Source organism: Bufo gargarizans, chromosome 6, assembly GCF_014858855.1.
Source record: "Bufo gargarizans isolate SCDJY-AF-19 chromosome 6, ASM1485885v1, whole genome shotgun sequence".
NCBI classification, from domain to species: Eukaryota; Metazoa; Chordata; class Amphibia; order Anura; family Bufonidae; genus Bufo; species Bufo gargarizans.
Genome location: NC_058085.1, coordinates 245,901,209 through 245,908,419, shown reverse-complemented (window position 1 = coordinate 245,908,419; position 7,211 = coordinate 245,901,209). Strand labels below are relative to the sequence as shown.

Genomic DNA, 7,211 nt, shown 5'->3' with positions numbered 1-7,211 from the left:
TCATAGTGAGTATAATGAACAAATAAAAAAATTGCCCCCAAAGGTGTACCTAGCCTTTAAGTAACAAGACACTGTGGCCCAGATTTACTAATTTAAATGATGGCGTAAGCTTAGATAGGCGGCTAAGGTGGCACATTCGCTAAGGCTAGATGATAAATGCAGGGAGCAGGGATAGACACTCTTCTCTGACTCTGTACCAACTATTGGTTGTTTATGCTGAGACAAATGTTTATGCAGGAATTGTGACGCAATTTGGGGGCAAAATAGTGAATATTAGGCCCCTCCCTTTTTTAAAGCCCCAGATTAAGCTCTAGATTGTGCCACTTTATGGACTAATTTTTGGCAGAGACATTAGTAAATCTGGGTCTGTATATCAACATATTGCAATCTAACATGTTTTCAGCTGGAGGTCCTCCTTTCAGTTCTTGCCTTGTTTTGTTTTTTTCCACTTTATATTGGTGTGATCTTACTGGACGGGTATGATCTTCATTTCCGAGAATTTATAGGAGTAATTGTATTCCATAGGCCCAGTTGATTCCATTGGCATACGAGGCGTGCTGTCCGCCCAGATAAAGTCCATTTAGGTTTGAGTGATGGCACTTGTAGTGCCACCAGCCGCCTTTGTATAGGGCAGCACATTTTTCTGCAGTTAAATCTTTATCCTTTGTGGTAAATGGCTGGTCTATGTGAACATCCATTGCATTACCTGAAAAAAACTGTAGTGACTCATTAAGATTGTAATTTATATTATGATTTCTATTATAATTATATTTATATTATATGTATATTGTAATTTAATATAATTTAATTCTTCTGAGTGCTATATAACATTTCACTGGGGTCTAAGAGACTGAATTTGCCATCCATGTATAAGGCTGGTGGTCCGTGTCCACCTGTCTCAGGCGGGCACGGCTGTTGTGCCACTTTCCCTGTGTGCTTTGGGACTAGTACTCACTGCACTTCCTTTCAGCACTGTGAGAGTTAATCCCCCTGTCCAGCTGCTGACTAAGGAGCTGATCAGCCTCCCGATTTAGCTAGGTTGTTGCTTCACCTCCTTGCCTGAGCTTTGAAGTTTTCTGGTATCCAGTAACCAGCAAAGGTGTGATCTTTTGTCTAACTACCTGTGTACCGTGTCTTGCATGTCCATTAATTCTGCTCCTTGTGACCTTGGAACTGCTACCTGGACTTCAAATGTCTGCCCTGATCTTGTACTGTGTTCAGACTACACCTTTTGCCTGATCCCTTGGTGCTTCGCACTGGTGTCTGATCCCCGTGGGTCAGCTGTCAACTACACCAGGACTACTCCAGGAGGTAGCAGTCTGGTTGGTTCCCTGCAGCAAACTTCCGACCCCACTGCCTGTTACACCATGTCTGGGCCCCTCTGATAACAATGCCTGTCTTATAACCAGGTGGCTTAGTGTTGTCATAATGACACATCCAAATTTCCATCCACCTTGTGTATATATAGACTATCAATGTGTAAATTTGGGGGTTCAGCAGAAAGAAGGGTCTGTGGTGCTCATGGATCTGAGTTGCGGTACAAATCTAGATGGCAGTGCTCCAGTTATTGCAGTGTAGGGGCAATGACAATAACATCTTGATTGCATCAGTCAACCTTGATCGTAGTCTGTAAGAGACAGGGGGTCATGGTACGCGCTAAGTGTGTCACTGGCATATTTTTCCATTGCCTTGCCCTCTTAACAGTCCCTGACCCTTTTTGTGCACCACCCTACCCCTTCTGTGCCCCCACCCCCTCTAGGCACACTCGTGTGCAAGGGCTGCATCTAATGACATAGCATCTCAACACTACATACATTTAAAGTACATGGAGGACTGCATGACCCTGTAATCTTATGCCTGTGGCGTAGTTTAATGTATTGGTGCATGCGCAGCACTCATCGGCGCTTGTGGGCAAACAGAAGGTGTTGCTCTGCGCATGCACCAAATAACAATCTATGGCTTGGGCACAAGATGCCTGGCCCTGTCAATGAAGGAGAAAGTGGGGGATGCCATAGGTCCAGGGCGATAAAGTTCTGCTGCTCTGAAAGGCTCGGGCCGCCCCTTGGTGCATCAATAGGTTAATCTGAATACTAACAAAAACATAACTCTGGACGCAAAGAGATAAATATGGCATTGTTTACTAAGCAGGGTCAACCCCAACTGTCTATATCTGGTTCCGGTGGGTTGATCCTGCTGATGAATGCTCTTTAAATATAGAACGAAGATAAAACTCTCCGCTGTGCTCTGTCCTATGGCAACACTGGGCCACCAGAGCACAAAGCATGGGGGCACAGGCTAAGGAGCTAATCTCATACTGCCCCTGCCACCAAAGTTATCTTGGGTAAAAAGGTTGGCCCCAAAAAAATCTGTGTCCCTATGACATTTGTTTCGTAGAAACGCGACCTTACTCCACAGCTTCTTACCGACGTTGCCTTCTTTGAAGTCCCCAAGTAACAACTTATAACTTTTATCTTCTCCCAGGACTTGGAAAGACGCATACTTGGCGTAATGCTTTGTGTTTTCAAAATCTTGAAAATCAATCCGCATTTCCCATGTGCCTGTGAGAAGATAATGGCAGATGTTACAGGGCGCTAAATACTAGGAAACATATACCGGACGTTGCAGGTGAATGGACTAATATGACGTAAAACCATGGTGGAGCTGGTGTTAATACATTTCATAACTCACAAGGGGGAGGTAAATCGGCGCTACCTGCAGCACTTTTTCTGATACATGGCTCCAAAACCTCTGCATAGACCTAGAGTTAAAGGGGTTGCGTCATCTTTGCTATTGCTATTTACGGCGGACCAATCGGAAGGCTTGGTGGTGGCCGGACACAGCACTGCCAGTCACCACTTTGCCGGCCTTGTGTTTGGCTTTCTTTTAAGTGGGACCCGCATCTATCAGACAATGGGGCATATCCTAGCGATATGCCCCCATTGCCTGAAATGGGAACACCCCTTTAAAGGGGTTGTCTGGCAGGCAAATGGCTTAAAAAGGGTTTTGCCATGATTGATAAAGCATCATCTAGTACATGATAATCTTTTTCTAACAAAGCTAGAACCAGCCCTGTACCTCATATAGATCCAGAGATCCTTTTGCTCCAATTGCTCTGCTAGATTCTCTTCAGACTGGCAGGGGCATGTCCTTTCTAAGGGTGGGTGTCTTTTCTGCTGCAGGTCACTCCCTATTATAGCTCAAGGAATATGTTCTTTAGGCTCCAACTCTCTTCCTATCACACCTCAGGGGGTGTGTCCTTTCTGCTGCTGCTTTGTCCCTATCACACCTCAGGGGGTGTGTCCTTTCTGCTGCTGCTTTGTCCCTATCACACCTCAGGGGGTGTGTCCTTTCTGCTGCTGCTTTGTCCCTATCATAGCTCAGGGGATGTGTCCTTTCTACTGCAGCTCTATCCCTATCACAGCTCAGGGGGTTGTGCCCTTTCTGCTGCAGCTCTCTCCCTATCACAGCTCAGGATCTGCTGCAGCTCTCTCCCTATCACAGCTCAGGGAGAGTGTCCCTTCTGCTACTGCTTTGTCCCTATTACGGAACGGAATCCGCATCTGCATTTTTGGGATCCACATCCGTTTTTTCGGGATCAGTTTTTTTCGGGATCCGCAATTCCGTTCCTGAAAAAAATAGAACATGTCCTATTGTTGTCCGCAATTGCGGACCAGAAAAGGCATTTTCTATTATAGTGTCTGTGATGTGCGGTCCGCAAATTGCTGATCGCACATTGCAGGTGCACGGATGTGTGAATGGACCCTTACGTGAGTATCACTGATGGCAGCAATACTCCCTTCCCCCTGTTCCTCTGTTGTGCCGCCGCAAACCTTTGTTGTATAATACATTGAGAGGACCCATGAGCTTCCACTTAGGAGGTTCTCTCTATTATGTATGTGCGTGCAGCGGATTTTGCAGTGGAACGGGGTGTAGGAGTATAGATACATAAAGTAGCAATTCAGACTCCATGTCAGCAGTAATACTCATGTAGTACTGCAACTAATAGTGCTTAAATGGCATCTGTCAGCAGTTTTGTTCCTATGAAACTGGCTGACCTGTTACATGTTCTCTTGGCAGCTGAAGGCATCTGTGTTGGTCCCATGTTCCTATGTGCCCGCATTGCTGAGAAAAATGAAGTGGTAATATATGCAAATGAGCCTCTAAGAGCAACGGGGGCGTTGCCATTACACCTAGAGGCCCTGCTCTCTCTGCAACTGTCGCGCCCTCTCCACTTTGACTTTAGGATAACCCAGGGCCAGTTTTGATGACATTTACACTATCTGGTCCTGTCAATCAAAATGGAGAGGGAACAGCAGTTGCAGAGAGAGCAAAACCTCTAGGTGTAACGGCAATGCCCTCGTTGCTCCTAGAGGCTCTTTTCTCAGCAATGCGGGCACATATGGACATGGGACCAAAACAGATGCCTTCAGCTGCCAAGCGCACATGTAACAGGTCAGTCAGTTTCAAAAGGCACAAAACTGCTGTCAGATGCCCTTTAATCACAATTTCTGGTTAGCTCCCAGAAAAAAAAAGACCCTCGAAAGAGTTGGCAAATTTCTCATGCAGCGAATGGAGGACTGCCCTCCATTAGTTTCAACTGTACACTTTCCTAGTGCCCATACATGCTGTGATGGGGCGTGCAGAGTCACAAAAATGGGTGTGACTAAAGAGGTAGCCCTACACAGGAAAAGCGGGTAGAGTTCTGGAAAAACTGTCCATGCCCAGAATAAAGTACCGGCGCCATGCTTTGCATGGGGCATTCTGACCATTACCGCAAGCCAACTTCAAGCCATCAAGGTCACAGATTTCTTTTAAAATAATGAAAGAAGATGAGACCCTGGTCTCTCTCAACACAGGAAACAATCTCTGACCCTTCTCAAGATACATTATGACATTAAAGGGATTCTCCGAGACTGGGAATCCCCTTTCATATGGCTAAGCAGGATGCAAAAATAGACTCACCTGTCACTGGTGCTCCGGTTCCAGCACTGAGCTCCATTCTCCTCCTCTTCTGGTCCCCGCTGGACTAGAAGTGTGACAAGCTATTGACACACACGTCACCACTGCCCGTCAGAGACGTGTAGGCCTGGCACATGACTGCTGAGGCCACTGATTGGAACGTCACACTTCCAGTTCAGCTGTGGTCAAAGCCAGGGCCGTTTCTTGGACCGGGTGGGCCAGTTGGCCGCCCGGGGCGCTGTCAGAAGGGGGGCGCTGGCAGGGCACAGCAGGAGATGAACGCTGCACTTCCATTGTGGAAGCGCTCACTCATCTCCATAGTCATCTGTATACAAATGTCTGTGCTTCAGCTGGGGAGGGAGAGGTGTGTCCCCTCCCTGTTCATCTGATAGGCTGCCGGCCTAGTGCTGGCAGCCTATCAGAGGCTGGTGCAGACGTCATTGCGCCGCCTGGGCCAGCGAGGGACACAGGCTGGAAGAGGCCTGCATCGCATCGGTGGAGACATAAGGGGGGTTACTGGCACATAAGGGGGGGACTACTGGCACATAAGGGGGGACTACTGGCACATAAGGGGGGACTACTGGCACATAAGGGGGGACTACTGGCACATAAGGGGGGACTACTGGCACATAAGGGGGGACTACTGGCACATAAGGGGGGACTACTGGCACATAAGGGGGGACTACTGGCACATGATAGGAGGCTACTGGCACATGATAGGAGGCTACTGGCACATGATAGGGGGGCACTCTGGCTACTGGCACATGATTAGGGGGCATCTATGGGGGAACATGATTAGGGGCATCTATGGCGGCACATGATTAGGGGTCATCTATGGGGTGTGGGGATTCGCTTTGGTAGGCAGGGTAAGCGGACGCAGTACAGAGGCAAAAACAAGGTTTAAATCAAAGTTCAGTGTTTATTCACACATAGCAAGAAAACAAGCCAAAAGAAAGTGTTCAGTTTTGGTGCCTGTTCACACCACACAAAGTTCACAGTGCAAAAAAGACGTCACCTGGTCAGCAGATGATTTTCACCCAGAGTCCGCAGCAGTCTTTAGTGGCCTGTTTCTCCAGCCTATGGCTCACACAAACAGATGACTCAGTGTCTCCAAACCACAGACTCCTCAGCTCCTCTGTCATGGAGGATAATCCACCACCTGAACATGCTGGCTGGGTTTTTTATATTCCAGCCAAAACCCGGCCTGGAACCGTGGGGAACAGCCACCCACCCTGCTCTTTGGCTGCTCCCAATAAGAACCGGCCCGGATTGGCTTTACAGCCATTCTAACAGTTGAAGTGTCAGATTGCACTACAGACCTGACACTTCAGGAAAAAACCCGGTTCTTACCTCACCGAGGCCAGGAACCTCGGTGACACGTATCTTCCGTCAAAGACTGCTCCTTGTTCCTTCTTACAGGGGGCACATCTTACTGGCACATGATTGGGGGGCATCTATTGAAGCACTTATTACTGGCACATTATTGAGTGGCACTATAGGGGCATCTACTGAGGCCAAAAAAGGGATATTTTTATGGGGGGCTCTGTATAGGGGCATTTTATACTGGAACACATTATGGTGGGTACTATGGGGAAGGGGGGAGAGGAGTACTATGGGGTCATCTATGGGGGCACTGAGAAGGGGTATTTTATATTGGCACATTATGGGAACATTAGCTCAACTGGGGGCATTACAAGGGGGTATGTTTTGCACATTATAAGGAGAATTATTTCTACTGGGGGGGCATTATTACTTCCCCATGGTATTACCCCCTAGTAGCAGCACCAGCCTCTCCCTGCTCTGCTATCCCTTTGCCCCTTCTCCAAATCCTTATTATGAAATCTTTCTCATTAGGATAAAGCACAACATCAGCTCCGCCGAGCCCCCCAGCCAGTGTTGAAGTGGCGTCCGAGATCCCCAAGGGCCAAGCCAATTTTTTTTTTAAGTTTTCATGTGGAGTATGTTTATGTTATACACATATAGCCTACACTGAGCCACACAATATACAGCATGGGTGTCAAACATGAATATCTTTGCGGCCCGGCAGTCTAGTATCTCTGAACATGAGCGCTCTGCTATCGGCGCGCTCATGTTCTCTCAGCAGCACAGGGAGAAGGAAGCTGTCCTCCCTCCCCCTGTGCTGCTGCCGCTGCCACCAATGAGAAGAGAGGGGGGGGGGGAGGAGGGGCGGGCGCACTGAGCGACCAATGATAGGACTATTCCCATTTCCCACACAGAGCGGCGCCCAGCGA

At 48.0% G+C, this 7,211-nt stretch overlaps 1 pseudogene; it reads right to left on the bottom strand.

Moving 5' to 3' along the window:
• Positions 1-466: 466 nt before the first annotated feature.
• Positions 467-7,211, bottom strand: part of LOC122942114 — a 58,673-nt pseudogene continuing 51,928 nt past the window's right edge.